This window comes from Odocoileus virginianus, chromosome 2, assembly GCF_023699985.2.
Source record: "Odocoileus virginianus isolate 20LAN1187 ecotype Illinois chromosome 2, Ovbor_1.2, whole genome shotgun sequence".
In the NCBI taxonomy this organism is placed as follows: Eukaryota; Metazoa; Chordata; class Mammalia; order Artiodactyla; family Cervidae; genus Odocoileus; species Odocoileus virginianus.
In genome coordinates this window covers 76,773,764-76,791,322 of record NC_069675.1, presented here as the reverse complement: position 1 = coordinate 76,791,322, position 17,559 = coordinate 76,773,764, and the positions used below count along the sequence as shown (strand labels likewise).

The 17,559-nt window shown below is 43.4% G+C and overlaps 1 long non-coding RNA gene and 1 other non-coding gene across 2 annotated transcripts; one reads left to right on the top strand and one right to left on the bottom strand.

The window, feature by feature from the left end:
• The first annotated feature begins 8,124 nt into the window (after positions 1-8,124).
• LOC139037189 (uncharacterized) lies at positions 8,125-17,227 on the top strand. Its single transcript, XR_011490049.1, has 3 exons — positions 8,125-8,217; positions 14,376-14,460; positions 16,809-17,227. It is a non-coding gene; the product is annotated as an uncharacterized lncRNA (long non-coding RNA).
• LOC139031560 (U6 spliceosomal RNA) lies at positions 11,910-12,016 on the bottom strand. Its single transcript, XR_011484054.1, has one exon. It is a non-coding gene; the product is annotated as a U6 spliceosomal RNA (small nuclear RNA).
• Positions 17,228-17,559: the final 332 nt, after the last annotated feature.

The following is a 17,559-nucleotide window of genomic DNA, read 5'->3' as shown; positions in this document are numbered from 1 at the left end:
ATGATGAGAGCATCTCTTGTCCATGGGCGGCTCCGTAGCCCCTGTCTTTCCCTATGGCTTGGGGTCTGTCCTCTGGGGCTTCTGTATGAGAACTGGGCAGGGCAGCTTTGTCTGCATTGCACTCTGACACTTTGCTGAAGAGAGTGCGAACGAGAGACCAAAATGGGCAGTAGAGAGGTCCACTGGAAATTATTTTCTAGAAAATAAATAAAATACTTTTTTTTCCATGGGACAGACAATCCCACAGACCAGCATCTCACAGAGGTTAAGCGCAACCCCTGAAAAATTGCTCAGTGCTTTTCCTATATGTAACATGAGACAAAGACTCTACTGAAGAAGGAATCTTTCACATAATAAATTTGAAGATAACTTTGTTAAAGAAAAAAATGGATCTTAGATTCATGGTGTGTGCAATGAGGCATTTGGAGTTTAAAATATTCCCTGTGAGCGTCCATTCCTGTGTTTTGACTTCCCTTAATGTGAAGAAACAGCTATTCCTGGGAAATATTTGAATTTTGAATCTCACAAATTTGTTCTCTAAAGGCAAAATTTCATGTAAGCACAAGGGAGGTATTTGGAAACAATATGCTTTAATATAACTGTGTTTACTTTAGGCTCTGTGTTTAATTAATGAACAAGATAATGGTTTTATTGACTTTTGATTACATATCGTGGACTAAAGAAAACAGCGGACCCGGGCTGGAGACAGTCTTGCCACACCTCGTGGGATTGGCTGCTTTACAGGAAGTCTGTTCCCTGCCAGGGCAGGGCTGGGGTGGCTGCTGAGTAGCTCTGTGACACCCAGGCCAGGCCACACAGCGTTAGTCCACAGGAACTTGGGGAGACACAAGAGAACCCAGCGCAGCTAGAACTGAGGATCAGAGTGGAGGGCAGACACTCAAGGGGAGGCTGTTCGCAAATGGAGAACCGGAAGCCGGCCATGACGGCTCTCTGTGCATTTATAGAGAAAGGTTACATACGCCCTACTGCCTGGTTGTTTTTGCTGGGTGAGGATGGATTCAGGAGATGAAAGAAGAGATGCCTGAGTGTAGCCCAGTCTTGGCTCCCTGGGCTGTGCTAGGCTCTCTGGCTTCAGTGCCGATGCGGGTGACGCTAAGTTCGCCATTCATGGCTGGTGCCTAGAGAGTTCTGTTCAGTTCTAGAAATTGCAATTTCATGCTAATCCCCGGGGAGACAAGATGCTGCCATGGTCCTAAGGCTCGGGAAACAGCCTCATGAGTGATAGTTTCTATCTGCTGAGTTCCTGAGGTGCCAGACACTTTAGTGTTATCTTACTTAGTGTTCATAAGGCAGGGGCTGTTCATGATTGTGACTGTTCCTTAAGTGGAGGGTTGGAATGGCTTTGCCCACAGCTTGTAAGGGTGAGGCTGGACACAGCTCTGTCTTCTGACTTTAAAAGTGAAAGTGGGGAGGGGCCTGGAAGGTGGTGGAGCCTGAGCTGCTTATTAGTGAGGCTTTTACAACAGGGCAGGGGGGTGCTGTCTGGAAGTGTATGTGCTTGAGAGGGCTACGGGTGAAGCCATATCTCAGCTCCACCACCCACTAGCTGGATAAATTTGAATGCATCATCCATCTTCTTTGAGCTCCAGTTTCTCCCACTCTGAAAGGAACTGTGACAAATGCACCTTCGGGAGAGTTGTGGTGGAGACCAGGTAAGATAATTTAAAGTGCTGACATGGTGGGTGGTTAAAATTGATAGGAAAGCCCAAGTTGTTCAGTAGACGGACTTCAGAGCCTTAACAAGAGGGCTCCAGTCTGGCACCAAATATCACAGCACAGGAGTCTCCTCTTGGCATTGGGTGGTCGGTGGGGGAGGAGAGCAAGCCCTGGAACCATTGGCTCGATTCTGGACCCCTAACACTTGTACTATGAGAGTCTTCACAAGCCATAGCTTGGCAGTCTTGTTTAAAACTACAATCTGGACTCTATGGGAGAAGGCGAGGGTGGGATGATCTGAGAGAACAGCATTGAAACATGTATATTATCAAGTGTGAAACAGATCGCCAGTCCAGGTTGGATGCATGAGACAAGTGCTCGGGGCTGGTGCACTGGGATGACCCAGAGGGAAGGGATGGGGAGGGAGGTGGGAGGGGGGTTCAGGATGGGGAACACATGTAAATCCAAGGCTGATTCATGTCAATGTATGGCAAAACCCACTATAATAGTGTCAAGTAATTAGCCTCCAATTATAAAAATAATTGGGAAAGAAAAAAAAAAGAACAAGCAGGAGGAAAAATGGCAAAAAAAAAAAAAAAGCAACCCTATAATCTGGATGCAAATGAGAGGCCTGGCAGGGACACCTAAAGAATCATTTTGCCTTGATTCAAACTAGGAAGCCATAAGTCTTGGATGTCACGAGTCTTTCTTACCACTGCTGATGACTCCTCAGGTGCCTGGGATGCCTTGATTGCATCAAGTAGCTCAGAGGAGATTGCTTATCTTGAGTGAGAGCAAATCAGTCCTGAATATTCATTGGAAGGACTGATGCTGAAGCTACAATACTTTGGCCACCTGATGCAAAGAACTGACTCATTGAAAAAGACCCTGATGCTGGGAAAGATTGAAGGCAGGAGGAGAAGGGGATGACGGAGGATGAGATGGTTGGCTGGTCTCACTGATTCTATGGGCATGAGTTTGAGCAAGCTCTGGGTGTTGGTAACGGACAGAGAAGTCTGGTGTGTTGCAATCCATGGAGTTGCAAAGAGTTGGACACGATTGAGCTACTGAACTGAACTGAAAGCATAGGTGCATATGCCCTGAGGGTGCCACACTCCCTCTGGGAGGGGGCTAGCTTCCCTCTGTGTCAGCCCCTTCCTGGGTGTGAAAGAACCACAGGATCACGGGGGCCACTGAGGTGGAAAAGACCAGGAGCTTTGCAATCAGACAGGCAGATCTCTTTCAAGTTCTCGTTCTGCGTTTTCCAGCTGAATGACCTTGGGCTAGTTCCTTATCTTGATCCTTCTTCTTCTTCTTTTTTTTTTAACTTTTTATTTTTATATTGGGATATAGCCAATCAACAAATAATGTTGTAATAGTTTCAGGTGAACAGCAAACAGACTCAGACATACATGTATCCATTCTCCCCCAAAACTGCCCTCCCATCCATCTGCCACATCACATCGAGCAGAGTTCCATGTATACCGTAAGACCTTGTTGGTTATCCACTTCAAATATAAGTGTGTATCCTTCATTTTTTAATGTGGAAATGTGGCTGTAGGAAGACGTTAAGATATTACACAGAGACCCAAGAAATGTAATGATTATGACTATTATTAGCATTATTATCTCAGAGATGGAGGGGGGTCACTTATCCCAAACTCTCCATTTTCACATGCAGAAATTAAGACCTATGGAGGTTACATTCCTTTTCCAAGCTCACAGGTAAGACTCAGGCAGACTGGGGCTTGAGAAAATAAAATCTTTTTAACTTTATTTTTCAATTTTTCAGTTATAAATTCGGCTAATACCAGTTTTTTTCTGGCCAGTTGTGGAGTGGAAAAAGCTATCACAACTGATATGATTTTACTTACAAGTGGAATCTCCTTAGGACATCCACAGCCCGGCCCACCAGCTGCATAGCTCTGTGTGTCTGCAGGAGATGCTGCTATGCCCTTCTCTTTGTCCCCATGAAAACATTTTATGGGTCAAGGAATCTTTGGAAACATTAACCGGGGAATATTTAGGGCATCTGCTGCCACTGCTGGTGACTCCTCAAGTGTCCAGGATGTCTCTATTGCACCAAGCAGCTTACACAAGTCTGCTTATCTTGAGTAAGATAGCTTTCACTCAAGTGAATCTTGCCCCTCATCTCACATGGCTTCCATGAGCTTCTTTCCTGCCCATTTGGCCCCTTCTGGTCTCACCTTCTCTGGACCTCACTGACTTCCCTGCCCTTTTCCCCACCATATTCTCCAACTTTCATGCCTACCCCACTGTTTGGACTAGGGGGGGCATCTCCTATTTGTTGGTGGGGCAGAGTGGTGAACACAGAGATCTGTGCTCCTTATCATGCTGTTTAGCTAGATTATGCCTTGTGTCAAATTCTTTTAGGCTTTTGGAAAATAATATCTAGAGTCTTTGATATTCTTTTGGAGGCCCTGTCGCATCCCCTCCTAGATGTACTGAGCACTGAGTGGTCAGGCCCCTTCATTTGCCATTATCCCCAGCACCACACAAGCAAAGCCATCATTATTGATAATGACTGTCATTTAGGGGATGCTCACTGTGCGACTGTGCTGTAGTTGCTCTTTCTATCCATGATCTACTTTAACCATCTCAGTAATGGTGTGAGATGAGTATTTCTAACCTCATCTTACAAGATAGGAAGCTGTGCTAAAGCATACCGCTAGTGGGTGGCAGAGGTGAGACCCAAACTGTGAATACAAAAGTCTGGCTCTTTCTGCTGCATCAAAATAGCTTTCGATTGAATATGAGGGAGAGAGATTAAGAGAGGGAGGTTAGCCTAACACAAGGCCCTCTAGGTTGCTGTTTCTTTACTGGTTGAATCAAAATTGTCTAAGCATGTGCAGGAAGCCTGTGTACTTAGAAGCCTGATATGGGATCAATTCCTGGAATGTCTAGAAATTAGCAACAGTTTTGTAACATATGAGCAGTTTGGGGTGGCATAAGTGTAGATGCTGTAGTCCTTGTGAACTTGAAAAGGTCAGATCTTTGAAACTGGGCAACTACCAGGATAAAATATCTGGAGCATTCTTCAAGTGAAAGTGAAGTCGCTCAGTCGTGTTTGGCTCTTTGTGACCCCGTGGACTGTAGCCTACCATGCTCCTCCGTTCATGGGATTTTCCAGGCAAGAGTACTGGAATGGGTTGCCATTTCCTTCTCCAGAGGATCTTCCCAACCCAGGGATCTAACTCGGGTCTCCCACATTGTAGGCAGTTGCTTTACCACCTGAGCCACCAGGGAAGTTAATACTAGAATACTGGATCTTCCCAACCCAGGGATCGAACCTAGGTCCCCCTCATTGCAGGGGGATTCTTTACCAGCTGAGTCACAAGGGACGCTCTTGTGGAATTCCCTTGTGTAATCCCTTGAAAGGATTAAAAAAAGATGTCATCAAAGAAGCTTTCAAATTCTGGCATTCTGAGATGCTAAATCCTACAGATCCTCACCAATATACTAAATTTTAATTAAAAAGACAATGAGGTCTAATGAGTACCTAAGACAATGTGGAGTAGAACTTGGGATGGGAGTGAAGTGGGAGCGAGGAGAATACCATGGACAACCAACATTGACTCTGGAAAGAGACCAAATGTGAGTAAGTGGGCTAAAATTAAAATGAGAAGAATTAGTGAAGTGAAGGGTAACTTTTCTAGGGTGTAGGAGGGTTGAAAATAATTTCTGGGATCTTACTTTTTTTTTTTCCTTAGCACATATGAGAAATGCCCTTTCCCTTTTTTTCTGGGGCAGCCAACACACTATTAGAGCAGGAGGCAAGAAATGAAGCTTGGCAGTCCCTTTGAGGGTCAGGAGGGCTCCAGGTACTGAACAGCAGTGGTGCCAGTTGGGGTGGGGTGGGCTAGAACGATGTTGTCCTGTGGCAGAAGCACTGCTCTCCATAGACCTCCCTGGGGTCATCCAGCATGGGTCCAGTTTGGGGGATGCTCTGGGCACTCATCATCAAGATTCTGCCTCATACTGAAGCTCAGGGCTTTATCTTTAAGCAGATTCCTACAGAACATTTAAACTGCCTAACAAAAGATTTGAAAATGTAATGTAATAAAAGAGTGATTGTGGCAGGGATGACTAGTACGACAGAGGAGGTATCAAATCTCCACTTTTATCAAGACAGGCAAAATAAAATCCAGCAGCCCCGGAGGAATCAGAGAAATTCCAGCTTTTATTAGAAAGAGAGCCAACTTCAACTCTGCCTCCTTCATGGCTTTTGTTTTAAGCTAAATTATTTTTCTTCTGCCTCCTCCCAATGTCATGCCCTTTGGTAGATCCCAGTACATCCCTTGCTGGTCACAAGACAGAATGATCACACACTGGGGACTCCTACTAATGAGCTGGTTGACTGGTGCAATGACAGACAAGGAAAAGGTGTGGAAGGCAGAGCAATGTCTCCTGAAGATGGTCATGCCGTAATCCCTGGAACCTGTGAATATGTTTCTCTGCATGACAAAAGGGGCTGTAAATGTCCTTAAGGCTAAAGAACCAGAGAAGGGGAGAGTATCCTGGATTATCCACATGCACCTAATCTAATCACATTAAAATCACTAAAATTGAGGGACCTCTTCAGATTTCAGAGAATCAGATGGCAGCGTGAGGAGTCAACCTACTATTTCTGGCTTAGATGAGGAAGCCAAGGAAGGCAGGCAGCCTTTAGAAGCTGGAAAAGGCAAGGAAACTTCTAGAAAGTTTCCCTGTCAAACCCTTGATTTTAGCCCATTAAGACCATATCAGAATTCTGAACTACAGAAATTATAAAGTCAATTTGTATGGCTTAAGCAACTAAGTGACAAGCGAAAGTCATTCAGTTATGTCCGACTCTTTGCGATACCATGGATAATATAGTCTATGGAATTCTCCAGGCCAGAAGACTGGAGTGAGTAGCTTTTCCCTTCTCCAGGTGATCTTCCCAACCCAGGGATCGAATCCAGGTCTCCCACATTGCAGGCAGATTCTTTCCCAGCTGAGACACAAGTTTCACTTCCAAGGACTGTAGAGTTCATGGGGTCCCAAAGAGTCTGATATGACTGAGCAACTTTCACTTTAAGCTACTTAGTTGGAAGCAATTTGCTATAACACTATTGAAAATTAATGCAATGGGGAAGCAGAAACTATGTCTAATTAATTCATCTTTCTATTCCTGATTCTCTGTAGAATAAGTGCATGTATGCACTGAGTAAATGCTTTCAGAAAGATAGAAAGCAAGCAAGCAAGAGAAGAAAGGACAGAAGGGAGAGAGAGAGGAAGAATTTGAGTTTGACCAAGAGTATTTGTTGAAGACTTCCCAGGTGGTGCTCGTGGTAAAGAACCCGCCTGCCATGCAAGAGAGATAAGAGATGCGGGTTCAATCCCTGGGTCTGGAAGATCCCCTGGAGGAGAATGGCAACCCACTCTGGTGTTCTTGACTGGAGAATCCTATAGACAGAGAAGCCTGGGGGCTAGAGTCCTTTGGGTCGCCAAGAGTTGGATGCAACTGAAGCAACTTAGCATGCATGCATGCAAGAGTATTTGTTGTAAGATCCAATGACATTCATTTGCTCAAAAGGTATTTTCTAAGGTTCCATGTACCCAATATTGTGCCAAGTACTCATGGGGAGACATGAGGGGTACACATTTAGACACTCCCTCAAGGAGCTTCCAACTTAGCACATGAATCAGAGAACAGTCAGGTAGAAACCTGTGGATGCTGCAGAAGCTCACAGCAGCTGAATTCCCTCAGAGTAAGACAGAGGGGGTGAGAGAGCCAAGGAGGGAAGGGGAGAGAAAGTATGATCAAGAGAGAAATCAGTTTTTTTGTACTCTGATCTTGGGAGTGACATCCCTTTACCTTTGCTGCATTGATTTTTTAGAAGTGAGTCACTAGGTTGAGCCCACACGACCTGAAACAAATACTAGGAGGAGGCAGAGGTTGCTTACTGCAGTCGGGCAGCTATATTGGCGTTTTTTCCATCCATATAGCAGAAGAGGTCACAGACTCTTTGACCAAAGGCTAAGGAAGTTGATGGAGCCCATCCTTATCTATCTGGGAACCAGCACCTGTACCACAGTTTACATACTGTGTCACAGTCCCTGTGGGACATTTAGGAAGGTGCTAACTAGTGATGGTTATGCCACTGCTGTCAAAAACCTAGATTGAGCAAAATCTCACAGCATCTTAGTCTGGGACCTTCCTAAGAAGTTGTATTCAAGGCCAGGGTAGAAGAAGTAAGGAGATACACATTTTCTTGGGCTACTGATATTATACAGGGAAGGATATTGTCTAAGAAATAGAACTTGTACTTGAATTTCCCTAACAGGTGAGACTTTAAGCAGGTTAGGTAAACTCTTTGAGTCTGTTTCTTCATCTGTAAAATGGGCATCTACCTGTAGTGTGGTCACTTAGGTGCTTTTTTTTTTTTCCTCTCGCAGCAGGTGGGATCTTAGTTCCCGACCAGGGATTGAACCCACAGTCCCTGCATTGGAAGCATGGCGTCTTAACCACTGGACTGCCAGGGAAATCCCACTCAGGTACTTTTGATCATACTTCCCATATCTGGAGAATGTCTCCAATTCCATAAGAAACTCATTATCTCAGCTTCCTTTGCATGTCTGGGGCAAGCATGTGCTATATATAGGTCAATCAAACGGTGAGAGGGAGATGCTGAATTCAAAGTGCACTCATGTAAAAAAGGGCAACAGGAGAAAGTAATTTTCTGGAGATTGTGGCAGTGGCTTTGGCTCTTTGAGGCTGCATTGTTTTTGTCCTACCGCTGCATCAGGAGTTTGTGAATTGTGGTGCGTTATGTGCTGGTGAGATCTGGGAGTTGGTGATGGACAGGGAAGCCTGGCGTGCTGCAGTCCATGGGGTCACAAAGGGCTGGACACGACTGAGTGACTGAACTGAACTGAGTCTGTGTGGGATCGTTGCTGGAGAATTCCTCAAGTGTGGCTTGGGTGTGGTTCTAGCTGCAAGCTCCAGCTTAACTTCTGACATGCCTGGTGATTCAGTGAGCTACCTAATATCAAATTAAATTCCCTGGTTTAAACCACCTAGAATGCACTCTTTTAGCAACTGAGAGTGTTGACTGATCTGTGACCTCTCAGGGTGTCATGGGGGTAAAATGAGATAATGTGTGTGAAGTTCCTCACTCAGGGCTTTTTATACAGTGGACACTAGGCAACTGTGTTTAAGTGCTAACTCACTACAGTCGTGTCTGACTCTTTGACACTATGGACTGTTGCCCGCAAGGCGGCTCTGTCCATGGGATTCTCCAGTCAAGAACACTGGAATGGATTGCCATGCCCTTCCTCCAGGGGTTCTTCCAGACCCAGGAATCGAACCCGTGTCTCTTATGTCTCCTGCACTGGCTGGTGGGTTCTTTACCACTAACACCACCTGGTAAGCTCCAGACAAATGTAGCTCTTACTGTTTATTTCATCACTATATCTTTCTGTCGTTGTTACTGGGTACTTCATGAATGTCAAACCTTAATTACATGCTTATGTCATAGACTAGAGATCTCAGCCCAGAGTGGTTTTGCACCCCAAGGGGTGTTGGAAATGTCTGGAGACATTCTTGGGGGGATGGAGACTTACTGGGGATGGAGACTTACTGGCATTTAGTGGATAGAGGTCAGAGCTGCTGCTAAATATCCTCCACAAGGACAGCCTTTAGAGCAAAAACTCATCCGGTCTATCATCTTGTCAACAGTGCTGAGGTCAAGAAACCCTCTGCTGACTTAGAAGTAGAATGAAACCTGGCTACCACTCTTCACTCTGTCAGTAACAGCCTACAGGCAGACATCATTTAAAAAACTTTTACTTTATTTACTTACTTCTGGCTGTGCTGGGTGTTTGTTGCCGTGTGAGCATTTCTCTAGTTTCAGTGAGCAGGGGCGACTCTCTAGTTGCAGTTCTTGGGCTTTTCTTTTTGCAGAGCATGGCCTCTAAGACATGCAGGCTTTAGTAGTTGTGGCTCCCGGTCTCTAGAGCACAGGCTTAATAGTTGTGGCGTGGGCACTTAGTTGCTCTGAGGAATGTGGGCTTTTCCCAGACTAGGAATCAGACCTGTATCTCCTGCATTGGCAGGTGGATTCTTTACCACTGAGCCACCATGGAAGCCCCAGAACTTATTTTCTTGGGTTTTGTTCTATTGCACTTTGCAGATATTGCACTTTTTCTTTTTCTTTTTTTTTTTCCCCAAATTGAAGGTTTCAGCAACCCTGCCTTCAAACAAATCTTTGGGCACCATCTTTCCAATAGCCATCGCTTACTTTGTGTCTCTGTGCACATTTTGGTAATTCTCATAATATTTCACGCTTTTTCACTGTTATTATCTTTGCTATGGTGACCTGTCATCAGTGATATGTGATATTACTATTGTCAAAAATTACAACTTGCTGAAGGCCCAGATAATGCTTAGCAATTTGTAGCATTAAAATGCTTTTTTAGTTAAGGTATGTACATTGTACATGTTATGTGCATCATTTTTTCAGATGCAATACTAATGCACACTTAATAGATAAATGTACAGTATCAACATAACTTTTTATGAGCCAGGAAACCAAAAAATTCATGTGATTCACTCTCTCAATATTTGCTTTATTGCAGCGGTCTGGAACTGAACCTGCCATATCTGCAGCATATGTCTGTACTAAGTTTCACCAGGACTGGTTCTAGCCTGGAAAACTTCCAGATGCAGGAGCATCAAAGTGCAAATTTTCTTACATAATTTCATGTTGCTGGAAAACACTACGAATACTGTGAGAACAGGATGTGGAATGGTACAAGCTTTCATACATGTATTCCCAGTACTTTGGATTATGAAATTAGAAAAGAACATTAACAAATCTCTCAATTTCTGCTTGGGTTGGCCAACAAAGTTGGGAGTATGCTGTTATAATTTCTGGGGTTTTTTTTTTGCAACAGGGAATCTTGGTGTTTTCCACACAAACTGTAAATCTATACATCATATGCACATATAGCAATGTAGAGGTCCTCTGTAGTTATGAGCATTTTTAGTGCAGAGAAAATTGAAACATAAAACATCAAATAGTCTATTTCTTTTAACCACAGATGTAAGCTGAATACATTGCTGTATTTTTCTTCCACTACGTAATGACTTTAGCTCATTCCAAATGGAAAATAGGTCAAGAGAAGAAGACAACTGTACTGCAGTATCAGCGATGGGCTTAGGGGTCTTGCTAAGTTCCTTTTCCTCTCGTGGGCTCAGCTTTCCCCTCTGAAAGGGTGAACAACATGACCTCAAAGGTGTTTCATGATTTCTGGGATTTTTAGGGATTGCCAAGTTCCCAGGGCCCTCCCTACAAGGATGCAGTCATGAATTCATTGGGACATTGTATGAACCAGCCTCAAATTCACCCTCTAAAGCCACATATTTTGTTTGGTAGAAGCCAAGGCCACCTCCACCTTTGCCCTTTTTCATTCCTATATCAGTAATTTGTGTCTTCTCTCTCTTTTTCCTGACCAGTCTTGCCAAGAGTTTATCTATTTTACAATAGTCTTTTAGAAAACACTTTTAGCTTTGTTCTATTATTCTTTTGTTTTATATTTTATTAATTCTGCTGTTATCTTTACTATTTTTCTTTCTGTTATCTTTAGATTTAGTTTTTTGTCCTTTTTCTAACTTTTGAAGAGGGATACTTACATCATTGATTTTTATTTTTTAATTTTTTTTAATTTAATTTAATTTAATTTATTAGTTGGAGGCTAATTACTTTACAATATTGTAGTGGGTTTTGTCATACATTGACATGAATCAGCTATGGATTTACATGTGTTCCCCATCCCGATCCCCCCTCCCACCCCCCTCTCCGCCCGATCCCTCTGGGTCTTCCCAGTGCACCAGGCCCGAGCACTTGTCTCAAGCATCCAACCTGGGCTGGTGATCTGTTTAACCCTAGATAGTATACATGTTTCGATGCTGTTCTCTTGAAACATCCCACCCTCGCCTTCTCCCACAGAGTCCAAAAGTCTGTTCTATACATCTGTGTCTCTTTTTCTGTTTTGCATATAGGGTTTTCGTTACCATCTTTCTAAATTCCATATATATGCGTTAGTATACTGTAATGGTCTTTATCTTTCTGGCTTACTTCACTCTGTATAATGGGCTCCAGTTTCATCCATCTCATTAGAACCGATTCAAATGAATTCTTTTTAATGTCCGAGTAATATTCCATGGTATATATGTACCACAGCTTAAAAATATGGAACGCTTCACGAATTTGCGTGTCATCCTTGCGCAGGGGCCAGGCTAATCTTCTCTGTATCGTTCCAATTTTAGTATATGTGTTGCCGAAGCGAGCACCATCATTGATTTTAAATTTTGTGTCCTTTTTAATATATATAATTCAGACCATACATTTTGAAATTTCCATAAGTTTTTATATTTTGTGGCCTTTATTATCATATAATTCAAAATAGTTTTATAATCCTTTTCTGATTTATTCTTTGACTCATGGATTATTAGAAGTATATCACTTAATTTCAAGTTTTCTCTATATTTGGTTATTGATTTATACCTAAATTTTCTAATTGTGATGAGAGAACATACACTAAATGATTTCAGAAGCTAAAATACACAGTACTACCACTATTCCTTTGGCAACTTCCATCTTCACAGCATTTTCCTCTTTATCAGATTTTTGGAGCACAATTATTAATTTCTAAAGGGAAGACTTACATTTAAGTTGTAGGTGGAGGAGAAAACAAAATCATTTTATATTGGTGTTTCCCCCAAATCATAAATTCGAACTCATTGTCTAGCAAAAGATCACTTTCCTGATTTGTGATTTGGTTAGCTTAAAAAGCTTTATGAAGACATAAATGTAAACCCCTAGCAATTGTTTTAACAAGTCATTACTATGGTCAGAAAATAGTTACATGGAAATAGATATAAAACACAGGGACCTGGTGTTTGAATACTGGAGATAAGTCTGTCCCAGAAAATGGAGACCATTTGGCTGTGGTAAGTATGTAAACTGCCCTCTACAAAACGTGTCAGAATAAAAATACATTCCAGTTTGTACCAAAGCATTTTGCTATATCTGCATGTGCTCTGGAACGTAATGGCATGAGTAAGTTTACAGGGAAAAGATAATAAACTAAAGGAGCTATCTGAACAGTATTTATGTCTAGTAGTAACAGAAAACATTATTGCTGTTAAATTACTTGGGAGAAAATCCACTTGGGCAGAAATGAATTCTTTATTCCCTTCCAGTGGAATCACATCATAGTAAAAAGAGGTTTTGAATTAGTGCCCTGGAGATCAAGGTTCCAGTTCAGATTCAACTAGCCATATGCTGTGTGATCTTGAGAAAATTACTTCCCCTCTAAGTAGTACTACTTAGACATTAAGTTGTGTCTGAATGTTTTGCAACGCTATAGACTATAGCCTGCAAAGCCCCTGTGTCCATGGGATTTTCCAGGCAAGAATGTTGGAGTGAGTTGTCATTTCCTTTTCCAGGGGATATTCTCAACCTAGGGATGGAACACACATCTTCTGTATTAGCAGGTGGATTCTTTAGCATTGAGCCACTGGGGAAGCCCATTAACATGGTTACCCTCTAGGTATCAGTTCAGTCTATAAAAGCCAGGAGCTGCTATTTAGGCCAAGTTAAGTGAGAATCTACACATTAAAGGGATAGCAAAGATGGGGGAAGGGAGGCCCTCGAACTAAAATGGTCCAGAATCTTTGAGAACATTTTCCCAGCAGTATATTTTATCCCAGTGTTATCAGTTTAGTTGAAAAGGGATGACGTTTTAAGTAGGATTTGCCATATTTCAGTCAAATTGTTGGCCTCCAAAAATGAGCTCTGTTTATTCCTGTGACAAAGTGAAGGATCTTGGCCTGCTATCAAGTGGTCACTGATGCAGGCTCCCACCGTCATTCCCATAGCCACCCTTTTGACATCTCTCATCCTTGCCAACTATTTATCTGACTATTTTAGGATAGAGCAGCCCCTCACAGGACATTCCCTTGTTCCCACGCTTCTCCCATTTTGCTCCATGAGTGCTTGGGATACAGGGTTTCAACATGATTCTTGAATTGCATAAGAACACATCTGTGCTGGCCTGGCATGGTGTGAAAACACAATCTTCCATTGCTGTGTTTGGGGAAGCAGAATTTCAAAGGATGTAATAGATGGCAACAGCTTCTGAAGGGGTGAAAGGAAGCTGCTGCCTATAACCTCTTAAGGAAGAGTTGAGAACTGGGGAGTCCAATTGCAGAGGAAAAGTCCTCTGGGGAATGTATGGTGGGAAGCCTGTGTGTGGTTCCTGGACACAGGACCTGAGAATGGAAGGCTTTGGAGAAGGGGTACTGGAAAACTCTAACTCACTCTTGCACCCACCTGGAAACCACTCTTCCCTCACTTGTGGGGAGACACAGCTTTTTTAGGTCTAACATCTGTGTCATCGCTTCGTCTTCATTTCGAACCCTCTCAACATCTTCAGTGACCTCATGACCCATGTGAGTGACAACCTGTACATTGGCCTTATGGGTCATCTTCCTCCTCCACTTAGTGGCGGTATCTCCCTCTTTTTCTCCATCACACTTTCCTTAGCATCACTTAGGACCACCTCATGTCAGAGACCTGATCACACTCCCCTCTGCTCCCCCATCTCTGACCTACTCTTTCTCACAGTCTCTCTGTTTTGTTCCCCAGAGACCTCCAGTTTCTGATTCTCCTACTTGTTTGTGGACCAAACAACCAGATTCGCATTTTATATCACTCCCTGAAAGACAGAGAGGTGAGTAAAGGCTTACAAATGCCTCCTGTAGACAGGACAGAGGACTGCACCCATCAGAGGACTTTCCCTGCCTCTCTTGATAGAACTTTCTCACGAGCCTAGTTGAGTTTCCCATTGGCTCCACAGCCGTGAAAGCAGCAGGGCTCTGCATGTGTGTGGGGCTGGGGCAGAGGCAGTCAGGGAAGGAGCAGGGAGCTGGTCCGCTGGGCTTGGACATGGCCAGGCAGAGCAGCTGCATTCCTTTCAGCCTCTGGCTGGAGATAGATTCAACATTGACATTTGGTTTGCCAAAGGTCAAGATGAGACGTTCCAGGAAACCGGCCATGGGGGCTGCAGGCATTTGGACTTGGTTCCTATTAATTTGGAACAAAAATGCTTCCCACTCTATCCTTCCCTCTCATCCCCTCCCCCAAACCCCCTCTTCCCCTTCCTTTCCTTCTCCTCCTACAGGCTGAACTGAGCAGGGACATGCATAAAGAGAGCCTCTCATCTTGGCAGGGGATGTACTGTCTGGTCCTAAATGAGAACAGCCTGGTAGCCCTATGGACACAAGGTTTTCCTAATGGATGTGCATTTAAGAAGACACCATTTTTCTGGGCTTTAGGTGAATAGCTCCTGGTCTTGATTTTAGCCTCTCCCCTTGGGGGAGCATCCTTGCAAAGGGTAGTCTGAGACACTGCAGCAGCTGTGTGGCCTCTGGCTTTATTTCCAGTTGAGAAATGCCTCTCATAGTGGTAGCTGAGAAAGCCCTCCTTCCAGCCCAGGTCTACTCCCTCTTTGTCATGGCCTGAGCACTTCCTTTCTGCAAGGCATAGGTATTTGCTGTCATGCTCTGGTGTACATAAGCCTACAACAAAGGGCTAAGAATTTGGCATTAATTCAGCGATTTTTTTTTGGTTTTGTTTTGCTTTTGGCTAGGGCAGGAGTGATGACTGACATTTTTTCTTCTGCTTAGAGGGTTTTATAAAATTCCATTTGCTATTATCTCACAGGATGGGGATTGTTGGGAAGAAGGAAAACACTTGCCAGTCGGGGTGGGGGAAAAGCTCTACAGACTGTTGTTAGGATTACGTTCCCTTGGAAGATAATTAAAAGTTATGCAGCTTATGCTTAGGGTTCGACTCCAGGTCTGTTTTGGTTTAAAATGTACAATAAATTAAAGATAGTTTTACAGCAGTTCCTAAATCCGACCAGAGGAATGTTTTCCTCTGTAGTATGACCAGAAGCAAACTGTTTCCTGAGGTATGAAAAAGCAGTTGAGCCAGTACTGATTAAATACTGCTGTTTTGACTGAGACACAAAAGAAAATAATCTAGCAAGAGACAAGGAAGAAGGAGCAGGGTGTAGGGGGCAGGAACAAGATGAGAGACGAGTCAGGGTTCCTCTTATTTATGTGACAATGGTGGGCATCAGTGGACCCCTCATGACTCCACGTGGGGAAAGAGTTAGTTGCTCAGTCATTTCTGACTCTTTGGGATCCTATGGACTGTAGCCCGCCAGGCTCCTCTGTCCATGGGATTTTCCAGGCAGGAATACAGGAGTGGGTTGCTATTTCCTCCTCCAGGGGCTCTTCCCCACCCAGGGATTGAACCTGGGTCTCTTACATTGCAGGCAGAATCTATACTGTCTGAGCCACCAGGAAAACCTCGTTGTGGGGAATCAGCAGCCTAAAATATGGACGAGGGTGCACAGCAGCCATCAATTCACAGCTCAAGTGTCATAAACATCACCTCCATGTTCAACACATCAGGGAAAAAATTTCTCAGGCCTCAATGGGTTCTCCAACCTACTACCCACGAGAGGAGAACAAGAGAACAGGCAGCTGGTATCACTTCTATCTTTTCCTCTTCTGTACATGGTATCCAGTTATTGCTCTGACCCTTAACATTTTCTTTTAAAGTGCCTGTTGTTAAGATTACTCAGTTATACTAAGCCATGAGGAGAGGTTGGAGGATTTGGTCATGCTGGCCTTTGGATCCTTAGGCTAGGAACAAAGTCATTTTGCTAGCCAAATTGATATATGCACCAGAGCCAATCTCTGTTTTTCTGTTCCCTGATAACTGGAAATATGTACATTCCTCATATAAAGGAAAGCACATCTCAATACAGTGCCTGTGGTTAATGGTGATCGTGGTGATGATGTGGCTTGAGGAAAATATAAAAAATAAACCTGTAAAGCTTTATATGTATGAAGTACTAAGACCCCTTGTTTAAGTCTTCAGCAAACCTATATGCAGGTCAGGAAGCAACAGTTAGAACTAGACAGGGAACAACAGACTCGTTACAAATAGGGAAAGGACTACATCAGGGCTGTATACTATCACCCTGCCTATTTAATTTATATTCAGAGTACATCATGAGAAACGCTGGGCTGGAAGAAGCACAAGCTGGAATCAAGATTGCCAGGAGAAATATCAATAACCTCAGATATGCAGATGACACCACCCTTATGGCAGAAAGTGAAGAGGAACTAAAAAGCCTATTGATGAAAGTGAAAGAGAAGAGTGAAAAAGTTGGCTTAAAGCTCAACATTCAGAAAAACTAGCATTGAAACATGTATATTATCAAGTGTGAAACAGATTGCCAGCCCAGGTTGGATGCATGAGACAAGTGCTCAGGGCTGGTGCACTGGGAAGACCCAAAGGGATGGGATGGGGAGGGAGGTGGGAGGGAGATCAAGATGGGGAACACATGTAAATCCATGGCTGATTCATGTCAATGTATGGCAAAAACCACTACAATACTGTAAAGTAATTTGCCTCCAACTAATAAAAATAAATGAAAAAAAAAAAAGAAAACTAAGATCATGGCATCTGGTCCCATCACTTCATGGGAAATAGATGGGGAAACAGTGGAAACAGTGGTAGACTTTATTTTTTGGGCTCTATAATCACTGCAGATGTTGATTGCAGCCATGAAATTAAAAGATGCTTACTCCTTGGAAGGAAAGTTATGACCAAGCTAGATAGCATATTAAAAAGCAGAGACATTACTTTGCCAACAAAGGTCCATTTAGTCTAGGCTATGGTTTTTTCAGTAGTCATGTATGGATGTGAGAGTTGGGCGGTGAAGAAAGCTGAGCACTGAAAAATTGATGCT